Source organism: Anoplolepis gracilipes, chromosome 4 (genome assembly GCF_047496725.1).
Source record: "Anoplolepis gracilipes chromosome 4, ASM4749672v1, whole genome shotgun sequence".
NCBI classification, from domain to species: Eukaryota; Metazoa; Arthropoda; class Insecta; order Hymenoptera; family Formicidae; genus Anoplolepis; species Anoplolepis gracilipes.
In genome coordinates this window covers 6,077,540-6,104,827 of record NC_132973.1, presented here as the reverse complement: position 1 = coordinate 6,104,827, position 27,288 = coordinate 6,077,540, and the positions used below count along the sequence as shown (strand labels likewise).

Here is a 27,288-nt window from a genome sequence, read left to right as displayed (position 1 = left end):
ATCTCATGTACATACGTACAATCGCGATTGGCAAAGGCGCCGATTGATCGGGCGGCGGACACGTGTAGCACCGAGAATCAGTGACGATCCATCGATGGATCGAACATTGGTTGGTCGCACCGGTGGACAGCTGCCAATCGCGAATGTAGCAATTCCAGCTCGGTCGACGCGACGGCATCGACACGGTCATGCCGTCATCGAATTCCACTCGAGGAATCACGTGAGAATTCTGTCGCGCGGGAATTCGAGAGCTCTTTTTTTTTTCTCCCTTCCCTGTCGGTTCCTCGACGTTGAATTTCTACCGAGCTTTTCCACCGGCATCCTCGGCACGCGAGGATCGATGGCGCGATCTTGGGTTTCTTTGCTCGCGCAATCGTTTATCGGCATTAGAAAATTCGACCCGGCCGCTTTTTTTCTTGCCACGTTCCGTTCTTCTACAAATTCCTGGCGCAAAGCCACACAGTCCCTTCGTGATCCTGAATTATTGGACGAAGCGAACACTTTAACACACTTACGTAATTGCCTGACGATATATCGATGCTTACTACGAATAATTCTGATATATTGCAAGCTTAGAGTGGCAAGATTTTAATGGTCTATTCGTGTATCTCAAAGAAAAATGATTTTAAAGTTTTTAAATTACACACACACATAATTTCTAACTTCTTTAATAATGTAATCGAAGATTTACAAATATTTGTTTCGATATTTAGAGTGTTTTTATTAATCGTCATGCATTTTTTCTTGGATGCAAATAACAGAGGGATTAATAAAAAATTAAATATTAATAGATGTAAAAAAATATTTAAAAACTAAATTTAATTTATAAATATTGAGGTACGTGCATCTATTAAAAAAAAAAAAAAAAAAAAAAGTTATATTTATATATTCAATATATCACGTACAACACACATACACATAGGCGCGCGTACACATTTGAATACTAAAATGACGAGTATTCAAGCATGGTTGGGATATTGAAAATAAATGAATATATCTCGGGCGAGCCGACATATTTTCTTCCAGTTTTCGTCGTGTCAAACTCCACTGCGAATTTAGTTCTCCGTCTGCGAAACTTATCGCGATCAATCGATCTTTCCTCACGTAGAAGGAACGCTACATCATCTCCCTTGTCGGTTACGCGGCTCCAGGCGATTCCTCGCCTTTGGCGAGACGAGTGACGTTCACGGCTAGACCGGGAAATAAATTCGTGTTTACTTTTCGGAGATCGATTTGCCTCACCCGAATATTTTCCACGGCTTTCTGAACATACCGCGGGCATCTATTCGTCGACTATTTGCCATTGCTCATGCGGCTGAAAAATGCGAACGACGTAATCGACAAACACGCACGGTACCTGTTTCGAAAAGTCGTACTGGTTTGTTGAAAATCAACATTTTCTATATCCATTCACATACATTTCCATCTTTGACTGCGATGTGCCGATACGCACTATCGACCAGAACAGCGATGTAAATTGATGAAAATAAAATTTTGATAAACATCAATTTTTATACACAACTATTTTAACATGGTTTGTTATACTTTTTTATCTTTCGAAAATTTGTACTTTTTTTATTTTACAAAAATTGATGACGAAATTGATGACAATAGCAATTAGGGTTTAAACGAGATAAAATTTGATATGATAAATGAGCATTTAACTACATAATTGCATATCGTAACGGGCCACCGGGTATGATAATTGCGCGTCGTCGATTCAATGGCTTTTATTTTTGAAACACAAAGTAATTCACTGTTTTATGCGGTTAAATAATAACATATTTGCGTCATTTGTTTTTACGAGAAAGTTGTTATTGAAAGAAAAGCATAAATTTGAGTTTTCACAATAAATTACAATGGAATATTTTACATATGTATGAAGCCTATGCTATGGTTTATTATTAAAAAAAAAAAATTTATAATATCTATTAATCAATTATAATTTATTAATAAATTATATTCTATATATTAATTTCTACAATATATTTTTATGTATACTTTAATGATTTTATTAACTGTCTTCGTTTCTCTATCGTTTTGTTTTTCTCGTTTCAATACGCCATCGTCATCAATCTTCCAACTGAAGAAGCTGTTCATTGTGAAGTTCATTCGTCGTTACGTCTAGATTTCGAAATTCGTGCATTGAATTGGATCTCGACATGGGAATTAGCATGAGAAAAGAAAACAGAGAGAATAGAGCCACAAAAAGAGACCGACACTCTATGGAGATTTCTTTTTCTTCTTGCAAAATACTTTCACGATAAAAAAAAATTAAACAATCCAGGAAAGTCCTTGACACAAAATATCACGATTACGTGAAATTTCCGCCATAACAATTCATAATCGGAACCTTTTGTAACCAAAATCCAGTAATTTGTCATATTTACAATTTTTACTCTGGCAAACAGTTGTCACATATTTTTTTCTCTTTTTAAATCTTTTTCATTAATAATATTAATTTTATTTTTAAAAATAGATGTGGAAAAATGAGGATATTTAAGATGACGATACGCAAACGTCTTTATTTCAAGAAAAGTTATTTATTTGAAATTCATATATATATATATATATATATATATTTAACATACATACTCTATAATAATTTATTTAAAATTGGAGAATAAAGTACTAGCTCTGCATATACGTATATGCACGAGGTATGCAAATATCGATCGCGTCGCATCATCGCCCGTTTTGCGTACGCTCCACTAATTAATTCTATCTCGGCGAGAGACGAAGTGGTTTCTCATGTTTCCCACGTCTGTTTCCTCTCGGCGCATTGCGCCGAGAAACGTCAGCTCTGTGCCACGTGGAAAACGGCGCCGGGCGAGTGTGTGCATGCCGCTGTGATATGACGCACCATCCGCTTTAACTCCTAATTATCGACGGTCGCGACGCAAACGCCCGTTAATTCGAACGCGAGTCTATTGTAGGCAAATCTATTGTATGATAAACCACTAATTGTCAGATTTCGACCCATCGAACACTCCTGACGGAGTAGCCGGTTGCTCTTCTATTTTTTTCGACTTTAATACTTATCTTATAATAGTATCTTTTCGATGGTCTTTCGTTCCAAAATACGCATTTCTTTAATTAAGTTATTTAGAATTAGATCAAAAGTATTCGGAAACCTGAGAATTTTTGAAAATTATATTTTATAAATGCAAATATAGAGAAATTTTTTTATTCTTTGTTTACTGTTTTATGTTGGATTTTATTTTAAAAATCTTTTAATTGAGATTTAATTATATAAAGTTGTAAAGAAATTGACATTTAATTGATAATTTTTATAAAGAGAAATTTTTAAAAAACTTTAAATATATTCAAAAAATTTGCAAATGGAGGAGAATATGGGAAAGCTACAATGTCATATATTGTTACTCGTTTTATTGTAATTATTTTATTAATTTTAATAAATTATATATTTGCATTTAATATGCATATATAAAAGTTTCACAACTATCGATTATTCATCTTTTATTCACTCAATCGATCATACTGGTTGAGTTATTTAATACAAAGTTGATTCGTCGAATACAATTATTCGAGACAAGACACCTGCTGCAGAAGAATTCTCAGCTAACAATCGGTGCAATCGCGTTGACTGAACGGGATGAACGAAGTAATTTGGCAAGTACCGGGGCAGTATCGGGAGAAAGTATCCGTAACTCTTGTGACGCGAGCAACTCGTAACCGTTAACTCTCTCGCGCGCTGGGTTTCTCGGTGATTGCGCAAGATCACTATAAAAGTGCAATGGCAGCTGCACGAGCGGCGATCGCCGGTCGGTTCTCCCCTACCTTTTTCTTTCTTCGTAGTCTCCTTCTCGAGTCATCGTCGCCAACCTCGAATACACCGTGTCAAGGCTATCGGAGGCCGACGACACCGCGCGTTCCGTCGCAGTCGTCACGTCCCGGTACTCTTGAATTCTGTGCTCGTTCTTCCTTATCAATGACCGAGAGAGGAGATGAAAGGGAAAGCAGAAGCACGTCACGGCTGTCTGTCAAGCTCTCACATCTCGTTGCGAGTACCTCGAATAAAATTTTTCAGGTTGATATCTCTTTTAAAACATATCAACGTGTTAAATCTACGTTTATTGTTAGATTGACCGCAATTTGTCTTTTTAAATTTTACAAAAAAGTCTGAGATTTGATATTTATATTTAAAATTATTTTTCATAGTATAATATAATAATATTATTGTCTAATATTTCTTTGTCAAATATTATATCTCGAAAGCGTACATATTTTCGAGATTGCATCTGTATGCAAGCGCAAGTTAATGCATGCAATTTTAGAGCGTGACGCGATTAAACTCCATCGTTAACTTAGATTACAAACTTCAAAAAAGTTTCGACGCATCTAACTTCCTGACTTTTCATTTACGCCGTAAACTCACGAGATACGAGTAGGATAGCGCTTATTTTGCTGGAAAATATTGTTGTTTGACTAAAAGATCCGAGAGAACACAATTTATTTAACTTTTTCAAACATAGTTTGATTTCAAACTGATGCAGTAGAGTAAAATATTAAATAAATACGCGTATTGCACTTTTTTGAATGTTAAAGAGATTTTATTCTGTTACACTAAAAAATGCAATCGATTGGCACAAATCCTGGTATAATTTTGTCACAGAGACAATTTAAGCGATTGTTAAACATCATGAACGAACAAATTTTCGAAATGCGCCATTCTCAGACAAAATATCTCACTTCCTTCCGGATTGAATGGGAAAGAGCATTACGAAATGCACTCACCCGAGATGCTCGCCACGTTCGTGATAGAAGAAAGAGAAAAAATGAGAGGCTGCGAGCAAAAATATTGCGAGTAAAAGTACGCGAGTTAACTTTTCGTCTTTTGCTTACGCATGCATAGGGACTTTCGCTGTCGTGTTGGCAAACACGAAAAACAGGATATGTCGCAAAAGAACCGTCGTATAATCGGTAATGACTGGGTAACGCGTTCTCCCACATAGACGGTAGTATTAGGAACTTTTGTGTTATCAAATGTTTCTCTTTTCACACGCATTAGGAAGGTATCAACCATTTTCATGCGAGCATTGTAATTTTACATCTTAAGACGAGCGTTATGTTGTAACGTGTAATTTGTAACTTTGCACTGCGAGATGCATCTCGGCTGACATTCCAGACGCGATAAGGGTATATCAGGCATAATTTATCTTCACATTTTTATGGATATTTCGAAAGATCGCTCACAACTGTACGGTGCTTGTGCGATAATTTCTTAATCCTCATTACGGTAATATGACATTTATTATTTGATACAGAACGACTTAAAGAGGAAGTGTCGTAAATACTGGAATTAGCAAAAGGTTTATTTAAAAGAGAATTTACATAAAAAAAGAGAAAACCTCAAAATCTGGTTGCAGCAATTAACTGTTTGCAACACGTTGTATCGTAAATATTTCTTCACGATATATCCGTTCGAGTTACTTCAAGAAAGCAATTCATTCATATCTCCATATGTGTGTGTAATAAAAATAATAATAATAAATCATAAAAATTTGTCGGCTAGGAAATCTCGGGAAGGAAGCGCGATGGGAAAGATACTCATTACTCGGCGCTAATGACGGTTAGATTGATTACAAGCCGCATCCGCGAAGGGCGGGCGAAGACGACCGCATTATTTAATGAAACGATGGTCCTTGTGGCTACATTTTCCATACAATATCGTAGTAGTGCCGTAACGTAACGAGATGTGTTCGTTTTAGAGAATACTTTCGCTTTATCGAGCGTCCAATTACTTTCGTAGTTTTAATTATTGCGAAACCCTCTCACTGCAGTTTTCCACTCGGATTCCCTCTTCTAAGAGAAGATATTCGTTTTTTGTATCATGAGAAGAGATAGATATTGGAAATTTAATCTGTTAAACGTGATATCTGCTTAACTGATTGACTTACTTATTTATTTCTGTTCTGATACATACACGAATATTAAATTTATATTTTATACGCGTTTTAATATTAAGAAACGTATGTTCTATGTCACACGTCGAGATGGAAAATGTTAAGATATGTCATTTGTCCTTATTTGCAATTTAAGCACAAATAATATACTTCCGAAAATCGACGTGAAAATTAAATTAGCATAAAACAGTAATCTTCTCGTGTAGAAAATGAACGGTTCTTGCACGCGAACTTCGATTTACGCGGCAATCTACGGGAATGCATTTCTTGCGCAAATAGAGAATCATCTCTCTATACGCGAAGTATGAAACGAAATAAACTGCCGAGCAATATAATCTAATGCCTAGCAACATTATTACATAGCATTTAATGCAGTGCCGCGAGTTCTTGAATTCTATACCTCACTTGGATAATTCTATACTTCTACATCTGATTAGATGTAGATTTAGCTCATGCGCGAGGTAAAGGAGAGGCCATTACTTCCCAGTGTGAAAGATCCAACTGGTGATAATTAGCCGTGTGAAATGCTAATGCTCTGTACCAATTAAAGCGCATTGCGATTACGAGATCGTCTCGAAATACTCGAAACTGAGAGATTTATTTTATAATATAAAATAATCTTTATTTTTTATATTTTTAGAATCTGTGCTCAATATTTTATTTTTATAATTTTATTTTTATTTTTAAATTGTATATTGTTTCAATTCATATATTTTTATTATGTGTACTTGTGTATAATATATTGCGTATTTATTTATTTAAAATTTGTATAAATTTGCATATCTATATAATTTATTTTTATAGGTTTTATGTTTTTTTTTTACGTTGTTTTTTTACAGAATGAAATTAATTAATTTTTTACATATAATTTTAATTTATTTTATATAATTCTCATTTTAACATAACATAATTATACATATTATATCATAATATTCGTACATGTATATTATATCATAATTTTGTAATTCGGATATAATATACATATTTTTATATATACATATACATATTTTTATAATACACTTATTTTTTTGCAAAATTTAACAACATGCATACAAACCGCGCGATATGTGGTGCAATTTGCTCGATATTGAAGGGGAGGAGAATCGTTTAATGGCCAAGACTTCCTTGTGGGATTTCTTTGCGGGATGATGCGGCAGACGCTTCTTTCGTTGCGCTGTAAAGAACCGTATGATCGATGGTGTTGCTTCTCGAGCGTCGTGGAACTCGCCTCCGGAGAGCAGCGTTCGTATGAAAAAGGCAGTTTTCGCGGATGCGGATAATCGATCCCGCGCGCCATTTTCCACGCGCAATTAACGATTTTCCGTGCGTTCGTAGCGACACACATACTTTCCCACTGACAACCAGAAATCACGATCCTAAGAGGCGATTATCATGAACGTTCTCCTATTTATATTGCTGCAAATACGTAATACTTCAGAGCTCACAAAGCACTTTAAAAGAAATATCAATTGATAAAAATGAATATTAATTTCACACTATATTATATTTAAATATATATAAATAGATAAATATAGATAAGGATGTAAGGTATCAGCAATTGTAAATTTATAGATTATAAACATTTTATTATGATTACTCATGCTAGCAATTAAATCAAACACTGCTATAACTTTTTATCCTTTCCACAATTTTTGCTTGAATACGTTCGTAATGCTCGTTTTACCGGATGTCGACCTTATAAATTGGGAAGGGTGTCGCCTTAATAGACGATTACGAAACGAGAGTCGCGAAATGGGAGAAAGTATAGTCGAAGGGTGCAACCGAAGAAGACGAGAAGAGACGTCTGAGTAGAGGATTCGCAATTAGCTTTATTAAGGATGAAACCGTCCCGACAGCGAGCGAAACCTTCAAGTAAAACGGATCGTTTACCTAAACGAAGTAGTTGAATAGTGGATGTCAGAAAAAGCGCTTGACCGGCTTCAATGCATGCAATGAATTTTAGTAGCTCTTATATTGCATGACATATGAGTGTTTGAAATAAAAAATTGGTTTTATACTATACATATTGGTTTTATACTATGTTCTTTTTAATCAAATCATTTAATTCTCGTGATTTGGAACATAAAAACAATGTTGTTATTTCATGTGTCAATACTGTTACTTTATGTTACTCTATAAAAAAATAAAAAAAAAAAATAAATGGTTGATTGAACGCTTTTTTTTTTTTTTTTTTTACTATGTGAAAATAACAAAAACTGAAAAATATATGTGGATATTAGCACAGAAAAATAATTGAAGTTTTTGTGTAAATACGTAAAAATATATGATGACGAAAAATATTATAATTTCGAAATCGGAAGATGGAAATCGCTGTCTGAGTCACGTTGCATGAGTAAGATTTATTGAAATATTTATCCGACGTTAAGGGCGCTCGGAAATTCATTCGTCCCGACACGTCCTTCTTTCGATCTATCATCTAACGTTAAGGAAATCTTTCCGCGGGCAGGATCACAGTATCTACACTATTTTTCACTGGTCAATGAAGTCTGAATCCCGAAGATAGATATAGAAGCGTCGCGCCGTAATCTCTCTCGGGATATCTCATACGTATAAAAATTCAAAAGAGAAGGTTCATTATCGATTCAGTCTAAAATAAAAAAGCGATAATATTTAATGCATAAGGAATAACCTTCGGTTTGCCAAACCACAGCTTGAATATATTTCTCGACTATGTAATGTGCAACTTAATATTACAATTTAAAAAAATCTTCATCTAACAGTAATGACTATTTCTAGTTTACACTAACAGTTAACATATTGTTTTCTCTTAAAAAATATCTTTTAAATTAATAATAATAATTAAAAATAATTTAAATTAATAAATAAATATCTCTTACGTAAAAAATATTTGAGACAATCTATGCATGCAGACAATTTTGGATAACATAAGTTTTCAGAGATTTTTTTATGTTACTACATTTCAATATAAAAAATAGTATTTATTTTAACACTAAATTTATATTATAGAAAATTTGAGATGGATAAAAGTATGATACATGTAAAAAAAACAGTATAGTACTCGAGGAAATTCATTAAACTCAACTTAACGAACAAAGAGCACGCTCTCAATATGCGAATCGGCTGATTTATGTTCAACTCGCCGTAAATATTTTCGCAACATCGCAAGGTGAGAAATGCAAAACGGTTGAAGAATTTTCTTTCATACGCTAAGATGCTATTGTTATTATTACACGACGGAGGATCCGGTGTGACGTCCCGTGAGAATAAATTATTCGTCGACGATAAATAATTGTCCGTACACGTAGGAACGTGTATAAATGATGTGATGTCTTCGGTATAACGGTGGCATACAAGAAGCGTCATTTTTATCAGGTTTTTCATTACCTCATTTTTTTTGCGAGAGCAAATCGTGCTTGTGTGACGTGGCTACGCGGGAATTAATGATATACATGTTCTAAATGCTTCTAAAGAGATATTTTATATGAATATTTTATTGAATAATATCATTTCTCAATCAAATAGATAGATATTTTATGAGTACTTCTTATATTATAAAAATAACTTTAGAAGAATGTTAACGAAAGGATTCTTAAAGAGATTCTTAGAATACAATTATGTAGAGTTAATGAAAAATCTTTAATATTATTCTTTAAATATAATAAATGAAAAAGAAACTCTGTTTCTTGTGTGTGAAAAATATATTTTGAGAAGTCGAGAAAATATTGCGAACGAGGAGACGTCAGAGGTATTTTGTAGCGATTTCTCTGCGTCGTGAGCATCAGGCTCGGCAGGCACTTTGTGGACATTTTCCGCAATGTGAAATTACGGCCCGGAGTCACGGAGCTGGCGAGCGCGCATGCACGCACGGTGGAGCTTTCGATCGTGCAGAATCCGGCGTGTTACGTGCGAGCCTCCGCAAACTCATCACGCTCAATTTACGGTATCGATCAATCGGGCGGACCGACCGACCGACCGACCGGGGGCGCGTCGTAAAGCGGAAGGGCGATATATTCGGAGACGCAGCGAGATATTGCTCTATACCCGCGCTTCGTTCCGATTCCGAATGGTATGCGCGTTTGTGCCTGCATTTACGACTCCGTAATCCCGTCAAATTTTGGCACGACGACTTGGCTGTCGCTCTTTGTGCACCATCGCGGAATCGGAAATCCGTGGCGTGGTGGAATCCAGCCTTCCGCTTCGGCGAGCTCGCCGAAACTTAAGGCTACTCGCCGACATGAATTTCTTCACCTCGAAACATTCGGTTTCGCGTCGTCGTGTTGGTAGAAAAATTACAGATGCCTTTTCTTTCTTTTTTCCTCTCTACTTCATACAAATTAGAAAATATTTTTACAGAATATCAAAAGAAATATTATTTTTCTAACCTTCTTCTAATTATAGATATAACTATTTTCTCACGTTATGTTCTCTTTATCTTGACATAAATTATAATATAATATTTTATTCTTTAAAATTATCGTAATAGTTATATTATTTATTATGACAACAATTAAACATTAAGCGCTCCTAGGTATATATGAAACACTATTTTTTTTAATAATTATTAAAACAATTTGTCAGATTTTTTACATTCTTTTTTCAGTCGAAACCGAAAACGAGCTAATAAAAATAAATGGATTCGATGTGGTGTTTTTCTCATGCAAATACTTACTTTTTTCACAGTGGGAAAGCTTTAATTTTACGTTGATGACGTCATCGGAAGGATTTAACTTTTGTTCGGGTCAAACGAAAGCGGGCCAACGAAAAATTGGCTGGCGGGATACTTCGCCGAAGTAAGCCGAATGCGCGAAACGCTGTGATTTACATGGCAAAACACGGGGGTTACAGATCGGATTTACTTTTTTCCGCGATGTTCGGATTTGAGTATCGCAGCTCGACGCGGTTGTTACCCTTTGCAAAAACTATCCCCGTCCGTCGATTCAGAAATTTCAATGTAGAATCCGATCTTCCGCCCCAATAAGCGCCGCGAAACGAGATAACTCGATCCGCGGAATATCACGGAAAAATTCTACTCTCTCGAAGAATATAGCGGGCATGCGGGCTGGACGTATTTTTTTTTTTTCTTTCTTTTTCTTTTTATCATGTGCCGATCGCGCGCACAAAGCGAATTGGAAAAATGACAAGTTTAATCGGGACTATCGCGCGAAGATACGATGTAGAATAGGTTCCTTCCAAACTCTGTTCTTCTTTCTTCTGTTTCCTCGTTAAGCAAGAGATTCCGCTTGATCAAGCGATATTTATTCTCATGAGAGAAATCCCTTCATCTAACGCAAAAAGCATGACAAGCGTCGCATTGATCCATGTATTTTTAGACTATTGTTTTATTTTTGCATCTTTAAGATTGTATTTTAGTTTGTACCTCTTAAACAAATTTTATTTTACGGGAGTAAATTTTTAATGTATTTCATTTTTTCTAACATTGAAATTAGTGCTCTTTTCTTTGTATGCATCTGCTTTTTCATTAATTTTAATTATACAAATTTATAATAATTTTGTGCTCTTTAATTAAAATTTCACGAATTACATTCTTTTTCTCAGATTTGTTAAAAAAAGTATAACTGTTTCTATTTACATCTCGAGAAAAAGTATCTAAGAGCAAGTGCTCCATTTTTAATATGAAACATCGAGAAAAAAGCGTCTAGTTTGTAACATATAAAAAGATGTATATTAACGCTCTTTTATAAAGATACGCGTGTTCAGCGCTGTAACACACGAATACAACCCTCCCAAGAATTACGAAGCGCGTTTCCGTTTCTCTACGTTTGTTTCGCCCTGCGATCTTTATTCCGCTTTCTTCTCAGCCCTCCATCTTCCATCATTTTGCCGGCATTCGTGCGATCGTAAGAGAGTGCATCCCCTCGTTAACACATGAAACGTGTTCCTCCCATATCCCTAATGGGAGCTGATTCAAAGGATGTAGCGGAAGGCAACAGAAACTTTTATTCCTCCTTTATATATGAGTGGCGACCATTAAGTGTGGAAAGGAGAAAAGAAAAGATAAAACTATTAGTAAAAAAGTAGAATATATATGTTATATTCTTTAATAATAGAGGGTTACTTGAATATTAAAAATACAAAAAGAGCAAACAATCCTTCCATAATAATAATAATAAAAGTCAAGCTACGCAAAGTTGAACAGCATTTTATTGTATTTTGTAATATTTTGTGTTTATAAATTATATAGTCAATATATAAAATTATATATAATATTATATTTTATAAAACCTAGAAACAGAGAGACAGAAAGAGATAGAGAGAAAATGTGAATTCCTTTTTTTTATTGGAGTGAAAAGGTTTCTTTTTTGTTTTGATATGATCAACAATGTATTTTCCTCTCGAATAGATATATTTCTAATCTGAAGGTAATTGCTTGTTTTGAAAACTATACACTTATCAACATTAAAAGACAAACAACAAAAGAATAATGGCAGTGTAATTCGTTCAGCAGGAAAGCAGCAGCTAGTATCGCGATTTTTCTTTGGTATTCGCATTGAATGCTCGCTGGTACATTTATAAGCGTAAATCTCGCTACCACATTTCGCATTTACCGGCATTGCAATAGTATACAGTCAACGATACGAAACAACTAATTATAATCCCAAAAGTTGCACGGCTACGTGCGCGGCTTTTCGAACAGCATTTGGCCGCTTGACGAGAACTTTTCCACTCTCACCCCTCTCTTATGCATTATATCCCCGCTTTCCCGGTCCACCCGCTCGATTTTCCCAGGGCATAATTAGAATCCGGGGCTGCAGCCGCCACCACTATGGTCGCTGAAACAGTCTTTGTATGGATAATTTAGATGTAACTGATATAATCTTTTTCTTCTTTCTCTCTGTTTCCCTTTTTTTTCTCAAAGTTTGTCCTATGGTCGAATAAAAGAATTTATCAGCGGAAATTTCGAACCGGTAACGGTGCAGCGCAACACTATGATCGTAATTAAAAGAAAAAAACCTTCAGAAAGCGAGGCCATACAGTTACGCAAGCCGACGCCGCGCCCGAGATTGTGCTCGGGAAGTGACTCGCTTTTGGCGATAATTAAGCTCTCGTGGCTGTAATGGTTGGCCGTTATTATTGCGACGATGATTGCCGTCGGCCGATAATCGTTTCTGTGAAAAATCCTGGAGAAACTATCACGTGCTTTTACAGCGATTGCCTGAGATTGCCGCGGATAACACGAGACAAGGATATCTAAGAAATTTTTGTTCGGTGTTTAATTCGATAGGCTGCAATATGGTTTATATTGTATACTTTGAGAGTTATATAAATTAACTAATGTATAAATATAAATTAATTAATGTATGATTTTAGATTACTATGTTGAAGACACCGTTTAAATTCTGGAAGATTAATACGCGATACGAGATTCGAGCTACTAAGATTTTCAAAAATGCATGGAATAAAAATTAGAATGTTAGTAACAATCGATTATCTAATCTAATCAATCTAATATCAAAAATTTTTCGATTAACAAAATCATCTATGTCTATTGATTTTTAAAGGAAAAAGAGATTGCATTTAAGCCAGATTTGTCCCATGTGTCTCGCATTGGTTAAGATATAAATAATCGATAATATGGGAAAGCAATTAATTATTGCCTTTTCGTGACGATGATGTATTCCCGGCGGTGCGGTCGATCAGTTGAAACAATCAACTAATATTATTTACGAAACTCCCGCCTACCATGTCTATCACGAGAGATATTTGCGTATATTCACGCCACAGCAGCTCGCGCAATTTTAATCGCGGCCAAAGTTACATACATATTCGTTTCGCGCTACGCGATCCAGAGAGTTCGTGGGCAAACTTTGAAATTTGCGAAAATTGGATCTACGTGGATCTCACATCTGTCGAGTTATGACAATTTCTCGATGCACAAGTTCTATTTCGAATTGAAGTAGAGACACTCGATGCAGATTCTCACAAATAATTAATAATCGTAATTTGTAATGAACCTGTGCTACTTTAGGTCATCGTAGTTTAGGCAAACGTAGAATATAAAACCGTTTCTTTCTTGAATCGCAAGAATTAAGCACACAATAAATGTAATAACAAAATAATTATATTAAGCATTGCATAAGAATATATTATTAAATTAAGGATGAATTATTGGAAATTGTTTATCGCAGATAATTGCATTTATTTCAATTCGAAATTTGAAAATGCTCTCATTCTTTTATTTATATATGGCATTTCCGATATATCAAACAATTTTAGAAATAACTACTAAATTTTTTTCCATAATTATTCTCAACCTCTTAGCTATTTTGTCTAATTTGCAATTCGAATCCGTCTGAAAAAAAAAACTTGCGCGCAAATCGAGATATAGTTTTGTCGAACGCTCGATGCGCGGGTAGCATCGAATTTTTTTCAACCTTCACAATGAGAGGACGTCGGAAAAAAGTGGAGAACGATGGCAGAGAGCGAAGTTAGCAGGCAAGCACGATAAGTGGGGAAGAAGCACGGTATTCAGTCGTTGTCGTCGTCGTCATCGTCGGTGCGAACGATGGCGAACGATGGCGAACGGAGAGATTGCCGGGCGAACCGGTCGCGGGATGGTGGGAGGGGGGAGGAAAGTGGATGAAAAGTTCGAAATAAAACGATAACGAGCACACCGCACGTCGCGGCGAGCTCGCCGTGAGCAGAAGCTGTCTGCTTATTACGTCACGCTGAACGTAGTTACTAATTAGTTACATTCAAAGCGCCGCGCGAGCGAGGACGACTGTTGGGAAAGGGGAAGGGGGTGGCGGACGGGTAGCTCACCAACCCCGGTGAATTTGTTTTCTCGCTGCGGAGGCAGAAAAAGAGAAGGAAACACGAGGCAGCGAGAGAATGAGCGAAAGGGATGTTTTGTACGTAAGAGCGAGAAAAACGAACGCGACGAGAGAAAGAGAGAGAGAGACACGGCGCGGGGAGAAGAAGTGGTGGTAGAAAGAACGCTGGAAAAAGAGAGGCTGTTGGCGGCCAGGGGGGTTGGTTCGCGGGGGTGGAAAAGGCCGGAGCAAACGAGCCGTCCTTCACCCTCCAAGGTAGGTAGGTAGGTAGGTAGGTAGGTAGGTAGGTAGGTAGGTAGTTGAACGTGGTCTCCCGCGTCTCCTCTCTGTCTCTCGTACTTCCGGTCTCTGCTGTCTCTTTTTCTTTCTCCTTTTCATTCCTCTCTCTCTCTCTCTCTCTCTCTCTCTCTCTCTCTCTCTTTCTCTCACACTTTCTCTCTCCGTCTCTTTCTCTCTTTATGTTTATCTCTCTTTATTTTTTTCTCATCCCTTTTCTCTTCATACCTCCTCTCTTGTTTCTGTCCTATTCCGCACTCGGCTCTCGCAATTCTTTTATTTCGCGATCTCGTTTCCGCAGCAGCACACCTTTTTTTCCCTTCCGACCTGTATGCTCGGCCCTCTCTCCGGCAACCTCGCCCCTGTTTTGTCCTTTACGCGCGCGCTTTTCCGGCTTCTCCTGCGCTCCGTTCCAACCGCCTGCGTATCCAGCGCGAAATCGATCGACCGAAACGTGTTCCGGAGCGGCCGGAACGAACGAGAAGGGAATGTGGTGGAGAAGGGTATATGAGACGTTTTAAAGGAACGCCACAAGAAAAAGATGTAACGGTTCCCTTCTGTCAGTTTTTCTGGATTTCTCTTCTGACACCATGTTGTTGCTGTTTTCCCCCCAATGCATCTTTCCAGCTCTAAATCCAAATTAACAGATCCAAAAATAACACCTTTTACACCGTTTCGATAAACGAAGGTTTATTTGTTTACTTATTATATTATTGATTGGGATTATTAGTTTAATTGATTTTTTTTTACCTCTTTGCCACACATTCGCAGCTTCATATACACATACTTTAATTTTATTTATCTCGTCTATTTTTTAGAATTTATTTATTACATTTTTATATTTTATATATTCTGTATAATATTTTTTTTTTGTATTTGATAAAATTTTTCCTAGAATATAAGAGTTTGTCTTTTCCTCGCGTTTCTTTTATGTTTATTATATTTATTATATTTGTTTACTTATTATATTTTATTATTAGATTATGTTTATTATATTTTACGCTTAAAGATGTTATGATTTATTTGATACACTTTTTTATTAACATGTTTATTTTTATTCTTCATTTTATTATCTATTCGCTAATATGTGCATGTAATTATTTTCTGTTTACCTCACCGAGAGAATTATCCCAAATAAAATTATCTATCTATATATTCAATTTGGCTTTTCGAAAGCAAAGCAACTTTGGATCGCTGTTGCATCGACAGTGTTATTAATGACAACGACCAATATCGAGCATCGTTAAGAGTCGTGGAAGCGCTTGTATCGTGGAAATGGTCGGTTTAGAAGTAACGACGAGTACACGCGGCCACCGTTGGTTTGGGACGCCCGTATTAACGCCCAGGAAATCGGATTATGTCGTGACCTACAGCACCGCCTGTCTACTAACTCCTGCATTAGCCTCCTTTCGAGCAAATTGCATTTATCCTGCAGCAGGAGCGAGACGCCGATCGCTTCTCTCGTCTGTCCCTTCCTTCTCCAGCTCCCTTTCCGAGAGTACTCTACGAAGGTAAATTGCTAATTCGTGAATCGCGCAAACAACGCTACAGTGAAAATCCGCACCTTTACTTCGACGTCGATAATAATTATTCCACGGAGATTTAACGCGCGGATTTTAAAATCCAACGTTGTTGCTAAATACCCAGTTTTCTGTGCTGTACGTTTGTTCAATAATTCCAGCGCGTTTATAATTTGTACAAATACTGCGCTTTTTTACGAAAATAACGGAGATACGAATTTCTTAAGTGCCGATAATATCGGCAAAATAGAAAGCGAGGAGAATGCATCTGAAGAAGATTGCATGGTTTCTGAAGTTAACGACACTATGGTGCTCTGTTCACGCGCGATCGATAATTTCCACAAGAAAAAAGTCGCCGTATGATTGAGAGACGAAGCGAAATAAAAGTCGGACAAAGAGAGGCGAAGAGAGGCAGGAGTAAATGGTTCCATAAACTATCGTCTGATTGAATGTACATACGTTATTTCAAGAAAAAGTTGAAAAACCAATGCTATATATATATTTAAATATATGTTTAAATAATAAGCTTTTATAAATTAATTTTTGTTCAAAATTAACGCGTGTCGAGATTGATTTCGAGATATTTGAAAATAAAATTGGAAATTCTTTGTAAAATTAATAGCTGGTCGTGATATACATTTATATTAATATTTTATGGCATAAATAAAATCGCAGTAATACAGGGATGTAAATTATGTTCGAGGCAAACACGATAATTGACAATATCATAATTTGATGATAGAAGATAAATAGAAAGTGCGAGAAATCGAAGGTTGCGGTTAATGAAAGATTCAAGGACCTATTTTGTCTAGATTTTTGTCTTGTTTTGTTGTGTGGATCGTGCTGTAATAACAGCAGCCGTGAATTCTTTCGCAATGGTACTAGCCACGTATCTTCGCAAAGTGACAGGTGCAATTACGTTTACTTCTACGTTCAAGGCTTTCGGTCGAGCCGCGGATATTATGCGCTGCCAAGCAAATATGAATTGAAGGATTGGCTTTCGAAATCGATTCCATTACATTGTTGAAGGACGTGCAACAAAAATGCCATAATCCTTTCGAAATGAATCTTACGTGCAATGAGATAATCACTTTTGCGTTACACACTGGTTAACTCATATCTAATAATAATGTCTAATTTAAACGTCGTGTCGTAAGCTATAATTATAATTTTATTATCAATAAATGTTACATCAAATAAATGTACATAAAATACTTTCGATTTTTTTTTTATCATATATATTTTATCATAGCTTAATATTTATATTCTTGATATTTACGACATCTTTTTTGCACAATGTAGCATTTACTATATGTGTGTATTTTGTTTATCAGTATTTTGCTTATATGAATGAAAACAACAGTTAATATTAATTTTTGTTACATTATTAGTTAACTAATCAAATAGTGAATATAATATATATCGATTCTTATATGCGATAAATTTCCACAGCAAATCATTTAATCTGTTTATTTAATTGAAACGTTTTATCGTCTGATTTTGTTAAATTTCTGAATTTAAATCCTAGATTTTAAAATTATGAAATACAAGTTAGAAACGAACGTTTTTTAATACATTTATTAATTTTTTATTTTCTTGCGTGTTTTCATAAAAAAATATATATGTATATATATAGATTAGGTTATATGTTGAAGAGATATATTTTATTTTCCATGAAAAATGATATTGCAGCAAATATGGATAAATTAGCCGATTATAATTAAAATTATCATCAACTGATATATATCAATTCAGTAAGTTCAATTATATATTTTATTCCTTTATTATTCTGATATTTCTTTCTCGTTTTACTGTTGTTTTTATATTGATGCGCTATTTCAAATGCAAATAAACCATTGCAAACAACATTCGCACACGATACAATGTATCTACAACAGACGATAATAGTAATATAATCCAGAATGAATATGTTTTGGATATTATCAGGATTGTTCTGTAAACTCTGTTTTTGCATGGATATTATTACACGATATATATTTTAACTTTACTAACTTTCTAAAATAAATAAATTTATACAAGATTGGAATTATTATTATGAATAAAAGAAACTTAATTAATTTAGTAAATTAAAAAAAATATTTTATCATATAGTCATAGAGAGTCATGGAAACGTGACAATTTTTAAAAGAATATAAATAAATAAAATATAACTTAAATATATCTGTTTGTTAGATAATAATAGGATATAGCATGTCATTTAAGTAGATATTACTTCAACTTATTTATTAAAAAAAAATTTTTTTAAATAAAAAAAGAACATACATTTGTCAAATATTCTCTTGTATATTAATAAATTCAAGGGCAATATACAGTAAAAAACTACAGTCATACAATGGTACAGACAACATAATACAAACAGCGATGTAAAACCTGCGTGATAGACTAGAACTAGTAATGTAGAATAAATGTGAAGGACATTTAATAAATGTGATAAATTTTTTTCAAATTGTTAAAGGAAGAATAATTTAAGTAATAAGTATGAAATAATTTAAGTAATCTAACAAACAGATATTTAAGTTATATTTTATTTATTTATATTCTTTTAAAAATTGTCAGGTTTCCATAACTCTCTATGACTATATAATAAAATATAATAAATATTTTTTACTTAAATTAATATTCAAATGGTATTTTATGTCCTATTATCTAACAAGAAATAAATATTTAAACTATATTTTATTTATTTATTTTATTTTGAAAATTGTCAAATTTCCGTGACTCACTCTATATAAAAGCACTTCGATGATTTGCGATATAATCTTATTAAAATATTGAAGTATTATCTAAATGATAAATTACATAGAAATTCGTCTAAGAAAATTTTATACATTACTAGTGCAGGTACTGCAAGTGATATATTTTATCTACTTTTTATAGCGACTCAACAGTGAACGTTTGTTTGTAGAAAATCATTTTCAAGTGAACAAGCTAGGTATTTGCAAAAAAAAAAAAAAAAATGTGAATTGTCTAAGAGAAACAAAGATACGAAGGGACAGAGAGGATATGAGAGAAAGGATATGAATGATGAGTCCGATTTTTTTAATGAAAGCCGCATCACGCGGAGAAAGAAAGAGTGCGTACACGGCTGTTTGTTTCTGGAGGACCCTTCAGACCACAGAATCATCCAGTTACGCCCCAGGGGGTGAAGGAGAAAAATCCTAATAATCGCTGGTCGAAAAATATCGCCGGCAAACTCCCTCGACCGTTTAATTGCGAGCCGAGGCACAAAGCATATTGGTTTCCCGGTCGCATTTTCCTACTTTTCTTTCCATCAATCGCCAGCCCCGTCTACTTTTTCTCCCTTTGTTGCAATTTTTATCGAAATTTATTGTATACAAGGATATTTATAATATATTTCAGCTAAAAATAAATCTTTCTTATTTTTATTAATACGTAATTTATTAGTTGCTTTTAATAGCACAATTAATAGTTTATATAACTTTATTCATATCTTTTGTTCTTTATGTACAATGGACTATTTATGTTTCTATGTTTACTTACTGATATAAAAAAATTTTTACAATTAGAATAGTTTGTGAAATTATATAAGATGTATAATTTCAATGCTAACGTGATCAATTATCTTTTTTTTTTTTTCATCTCATTTTATTTTTTTTTTAATCTGACTTTTTCTTTATTATTTGCGTAGATTAATTACAATACTTATCGCTCTTTCTTATTGTTAGTGTGTACCAAAGTAGACAAATTATAATATTGATATCGATATTGCAATCGTCTTCTTTCTTAATAAATATGTATATCTGTGATAGTCATGAGAAAATCCAATTTATAAGGTAAAAATATGATTACATCAATGAATATATTTATTATATCTCGTAATGATTACATATACACAAACACTTGCAAACACATGTATGTTGAAAGCAGAATTCTTAATAACCAAAAATTATGAAAATAGTGATGAGTAATGATAAATAGTGTTTGAAAATCGAATTTTTTAAGTAATACATATGTATCTCATAAAGATTTATTTAATAATCTCTTTCAGAGATTTGCATAGAATAATATTTTATGATAATTATATTGGAAAATAAAACTAAATATTATATATACGTATAATATATCATATAAAATTATATAAATTTATAACACATAGTGATTGTCACGGGTCATTTAATGAGCAATGAAGAAATAGATTTTCATTATTTATTGTTTGTTGAAATTACTTTAAGTATAATGGAAATAATTCTTGATTTATCGTCGTTTTAAATATGTTAGTAAAATGTACAAGAAATCTTTCTTGATTATAAACAGAATTGCAACATATTTTTTAAATAGAAAATAAACGAAATTGATAACATATTTTCTTCTATAATAAACATATTAAATTATTTAAATCACTTTTTAGTAAATGTTAATTTTTGAAATTAATTTTAACTTAAGAAGTTACGTACAAAATATCTTTTATATATTCAAAATTTAATTAAGCACAGATATTGTTGACATAATTTGCGTAAGTACTAAAGTTCAATAGAAATATGTTATAAGTAATAATTATATTATTACTATTAATTATTCAAAGTTGCAAATACACTGATTATTTTAAATATTTATAATCTCATATTTGTCATCTCATATAATTACAATATTTTTTTGAAACAATATTAACAGACGATAGAAATGTTTTGTAAAAAAACAAGAACTAATATAGTTGTATTTCTTACATTTGATATATTTGCTTTCTATATAATTAAAATATTTTATCTTTACAATAAAAATGTCTGATAATAATGACTAAATTTAATTAATCCTTTATCGTAACACGGAAATTTGATTTTTTATTTATAATAATTACATATTACGAATTACACGGAAATATCCATTTATTCATAAATGGTGCATGATATAGTAACATCGTGCGTCGAATAATTCAGCATTAAACATAAAATCAAATATTTGTCACGAAAATTTCATATCTGGCGACACCTGATCATCAGTAGCTACAATACAGATGTGTCATTTGCGGTATACCGGCTATTTCTATTTGTTGTAATGTTTACTGATATTGTCACATTTATGTATCATAGTATTTATTATTTTTTATGCGAGAGAAGATTAGATCGTTTTATATTACACCATGTTATGAGATCATTTTAATGTAATATAATAATTTTACATAATATATTGATAGACACACATGTACAAATTAAAGTGTTGCTCATTAAAGAAATCAAGCACATACTGAATTATCATATGCGATACTTAAAAAGGCTATTCATCAGAATCAAATTAGAAAAGATAATATTTATATATTGTTTGATATATATTAATTGATAAAATAATTTTTTTTGTATAACAAAATTTTTTTTTAATCCTAGAACTATATATATTTACTGTTTAATTTGTAGCATTATAAAATTTTGAAAAGTAGGATGATTATTTTAAGATTATATTAAGATTGATTTGAAAGGGAAAAGAACATAGGAATCTTAAGAGAGAATATATTATCTTTTATAAATTTATATTTAATACTAAAAATTGTGGGATAAAAAATGTTTAAATATGTTTAGCTTTAATTTTATCGAGAAATTTGGAAGTCGCCGAAAGTGACTATTACTTTTAGCATACAGTATGCATCTTTTGACCAATTAATCTTTTGCAGATTCTCTATTTGTATAATCTAATAATTCATACATTTTTTTGAAAAAAATATAATCGCTGAAATGTTTAATTTTTTAAAATATTAAGCATTCCTTTTATGCTTTTATATTTTAACATATAACATTGGAGTATACTTTTATTCAAAAGTTATCAACTTTTCTTTATTAACTTGCAACGTTCAGCGAAAAAAATAACAATTAATATATTACTTTTATTATTATTATTTGAGAATAACTGAAAACAATAGTCAAAATACTTTGAATTTGCTTCCAAGATTATATGTTAGAAATTTATCTTTGATCTTTTACATTGCGTCAAATATTTATTACAATATATATACCAGACTTTTAGTCATATTTGTTAACAATATATACCAGACTTTTAGTTATATTAGCTGTTGTTTGCACACATTTTAAATACCTAAATGCCGTCAGCTATAAATCACATTGCGTGCAGATGAAGAAAATATTTATGCGATCTATTAAAACAAACAAACCATGCATCGAACGCTGCCATGGCCAATGGCTATCGCTATAGTGAACAGAATAGCGAGCAAATAAATTCTCATATTGTCGAAAAACAAAACATCGTCTCTCGAATTTCAATCGATCGTGTTGCATGCATACTTAAATAACGATGCAAACGTGTTATCTTGAAACTGATTTGTATAATAATTGCTTTTTCGACTCCTTTTTCCTATGTTTATTTTCGATTAGAATAAGATAGATATTCATCGATAAAACTTAATTTTGTTACTTTGTAAAAACTATTGCATTATTCATTTTTTACTATTGCATATTAATTAATATTTATAATTAATATTACTCCAATCTTTCGAAACAGATTATCATACATTATGTCTACTGCATTACAGATTCTACATCAATGATTTCAATTATATGTTACAAATTAAAATTAAAGATGATTTTCAATTACAGATTTTCTCTCCTTCGCATTTATTATATGTAAAACAATATAATATAATAAAACTATTAAACATGTTGTTATATAATAATTATATAATTAAACAAACAATATATGAAAAAATTACTTCCTTAGATACTGCATTTTTGAGATTCCACGTTTTTTTATCTATTTAGACAAATTATACTTAATCTTATCTTTTTTTTTATTTCTGACTGTCAATAGTTACGTGACAAAAAAGTATGAGATTGTATAAATTCACTCAAATTTTGAAAATCTCAATTGAATAATTTAATATATAAATTAATAATTATATAATTTAACATAAATAAGATATAATGTAGACTAAACAGTCAAAGCTTCTTTGCGAATTCACTATTCGCGTTTTCGATATTCGCGGAGTAAAAAGACACTCTTTCATTCGCGACCAGAAAATTCGATATTGGCGGTCAAATTTTCAGTTCTATTTTATTATCTTTGTGAATTTTCATAAATTCATAAAGATAATTCATAAAAATTGATATCAATCGAGAAAGAGAAAAATTTGATTTTTTAAAGAAAGGAAGAAAAAGCAATAACCGAATATAACCTTGAGTTAGAAGCCTGCAAAGTGCCATAAAATAAGAAAAAAATTACCAAATTATTAAACCAATTTCTAATTAAGCGCTCAATAAATATTTAAGTAATTGTTGCAATAATTATTGCATATTTCATAACGTGAATATCAGAAAATATTATGCAATCATATTGAGTATTAGTTATGTCTAATTGTTAATTTGAAAAAAATATCTCTTTAGAACGCACATACTTCTATACATTTTACCATTCCATATAAGTGTTTTCTATATTCGAAGTATTTTAATGGAATCTATTTCCCGTAAATAAAGAACTTTAAAGGTATTATACATAATTTTTTTTAGAATAGCAAATTAAATTCAGGGCAATAGTTTTTTCAAATTATTAACAGAATAATAATTCTCTCTTAATTATAATAAATAATATGTGACTGATTTCTACTAAATATTTTATTTAAAATTCTTAAAATTGTTTAATTAAGTAATTGATAAAATTTGTATAACAAATATTATCAAATTAAGGACATCAAAATATATTATTTATATATTATGCAATATTTATAATCATATTTTATCACTAAAGTAATTTTTAAAATTATAAATCATAAATTTCTAAAATATTATGTAGTAAACGAAAGATATAAGATACAAAAAAGATATTGTTTTAAGATATTTAAAGCATATTTATTACACATGAATTACTATACATATACATTCGTCTACATATACAAACTAATGTTAATAAACTTTCAATGTTTGAATACGTCATATATATTCATTAAAATTCCATTCGGACCTTTTAAGAGAATGATTTTTATAGTTCGATTTAGTAGTCAGAGAAATATCTCCTGAAAATAATGAAAAAAAAACGTAATTTTATATATATATATATATATATATATATATATATATTTACATGTATATATTGATTAAAATAATATCACATTTTATATACACACTACACATTTCTTTCTTTTATTGAATCTCTTTTATTAACTCTACCATATGGCATACTAGTTTCCCCTTTATTATCAATGCAGTTTTCAATAAAAATTTAACACATTGTATGCAAGAAAAAAGAATTACTATTTTTTATTAGTTTGAACCTGCAAACAATATGTATAATATTAATCAAATTGTAATAATTTTATTATTAAAATATAATCGAAAATATAAGGTTGTAATTAGTTACGCGAATCATGACTTACATATATGTAACACACACAATAATTGTCCAAGCATTTTCCTGTAATACTTCCTTCAGTAATACAGTTAGTATGGCAAAAAGGATCAGAAACGAGAGGATCAGAAACGAGAAGCTCATCAATACAAAAGATTGATGGCTGATACTGTTGTTTGTTAGGTACCAATCGCAATTTTAGAGTTTCGCCTTTGTTCTGTCGCAAGTCCTCATCGTCGGATATCGATCTTTTTTTATTTAAAATACACATAACAGAAAAATGATGTTATAATATCAAAACAAAATCACAATACTTCTAAAGATATAGTTATTAATATTAAAAAAATTAAAGTAATTACAAAATATAAAGTAAAAATATAGACTTAAATATATTTGAATTATTTTTAATGTAATATAAAAAAAAATATGAAAAAAACAAGAAAACTGTCGCACATTATATTTAATTTAGACACGCATAACACATCATCATTTGCGTGTGAACATTCTCATTAGACTGTATATTTGCGTTGAGATTAAATTATGAAACTGTAAATATATTATAGCTTTTGATTATATACCTTTAAGGGGTTAGACTACCTTGACCTTTCAAAAAATCGAATTTTTTTTTTTTTGCTTAAAATATTCCTTATAGTCTTAAAAATGATATATATTAGACCCGACTTCGAAATCGCAAAGGAAAATGATGTTTCGAGTGAATATAGTGAAGCGCGTCACCGTGTTGCGCTACGTCGTGTAAGCGGCTTATTGAAAGAGCCTGTTACCTGCAAAGGGACACTTATTCTTATGAATTTTTTTTTGTACCTGTACATGGCTCTGCCAAAATTTTGACCGTTATTTTATACACGAGGTCAGTTACAGAACGAACAGACGCCAAACGACGCTGTGCGTCAAAAATTGTTACGAAAAACTTTAAACGCGTTTTTCTCGAAACAGCATTTTTCAAAACGGCAGGCAGCATAACTTCGCCAATTTTTATCCGATTGACTTGAATTTTTACCTAGATCTTTATTTCAACATTATCTAGGACTGTACGTAGGATTTTTGCGAAATCTTAAAAATTCTCGCCGCTATCGCTTTATTTCATTCAAATTTTTGAAACAAAAAATGACTTTTTTTTTCAAATCGTTGCCATTTTAACAAAAATGCATATTTCTCAAAACGGCTACGTACATCCCTAGTTTTGAATATGTAGAAAATAAATATTTCTGTTTTTTTTTGTTCTACGACTAACCAGTGCTGAATAATCGTGCCCGCCGTTTTGCATGTCGATCAAAACCGCGTAGAAAAAGATAGCCATCACGCGCTTAATTTTTATATTAAAAAAATATTTTTTATATTCTTCAATATACTCATAATAAACACCAAAAAAGAATTTTTCCTTGTATAGTTTTTCCAGTATAGTTTTCTTGTTTAAATTCTTAAAAATGCTTAAAAATTTGAAGCTCAAAGGTTGGTCTTACTCTTTAATAGGAATTGCGATGACGACCGCAGTCACGACCAAAAGAGCAAACATGTAGATCTTCATCTTGAGGCTGAATATTTCTCAAAACTTGTAGTATAGAATCAGCATTATCCGAAAGTGATACAGGATGACAGTTTCGCTGCGACTCTATGCAGACAATTGTCTATTTAACACTTTTCTCGTATTCCATATTCATTACGTTGGTAATTTAAGACTTCTCGACACTATTGAAAAGCATTCATTATAAAAAATAAACAAATCTCTTACTTTCTGTATGCACCAAGAGTTGAGAATCCCGGGTAATCTCGATCTAATCTAATTATGTATAAGAAATTACTGACAGGTAAATTCTTATTACTTAATTATCGCGAACAAGACTATAGCACACTATCTCTTTGCGTCCCAAAATCAAGTGCACGGGAGCGGTCGTCCGAAGGAGATTTTATACCGTAGATATTCGAGAACCTTCTAGAATGTTTTTGATTTGTTCGTTGAGTAATGTGTAAAAAGTCAGTCTCAAAATTGTTATTCTGCTTTAATGTTATTGTTTTTTCAGTTCCTTCGGACGACCGCTACATGACAAAGTCGACTTCGAATCCATTCGAAAGCGCGCCGGTGTTATAACGTGGCAATTACAATTTAGTGTGCTTGACAACTTTACTCTTTTTTTTTGACATTAATTATAATATTTTCTCAATCTCTAACACCTTCTATGCGCTAAATAACATCTACCATAAATTATTTCTAAGATATTAAAATTATAATAGTGAAGACATAGTTCAATGATAATAAACATGATGGTTTTCTCGAGCAGAAATATTTCATCGGAATTTCTTTGTTTAGAGATCACACAGAGTAAACATATTTTTATTATTTTAAAAATAGCACATCCATGAAATTACAGTTATAAAAATCGATTGTTAACATCGCAATTTTACTTCCTCAGATTATAATATTATATATAATTTATATTTATAAAGATTGCA

General features: G+C 32.3%; 1 long non-coding RNA gene across 5 annotated transcripts; it reads right to left on the bottom strand.

Annotated features, from left to right (window-relative positions):
• Positions 1-24,298: 24,298 nt before the first annotated feature.
• On the bottom strand, positions 24,299-26,797 carry LOC140664934 (uncharacterized). 5 transcript variants are annotated; one of them, XR_012046516.1, is made up of 6 exons: positions 26,570-26,797; positions 26,301-26,449; positions 25,398-25,601; positions 24,848-25,067; positions 24,599-24,745; positions 24,299-24,487 (listed from the first exon to the last, which is right to left on the bottom strand). It is a non-coding gene; the product is annotated as an uncharacterized lncRNA (long non-coding RNA). The 5 variants fall into 5 exon arrangements; XR_012046517.1 differs by lacking the exon at positions 25,398-25,601 and having other exon boundaries at positions 24,556-24,745; positions 26,570-26,785; XR_012046515.1 differs by lacking the exon at positions 25,398-25,601 and having other exon boundaries at positions 24,584-24,745; positions 26,570-26,783.
• Between the last annotated feature and the right edge of the window lie 491 nt (positions 26,798-27,288).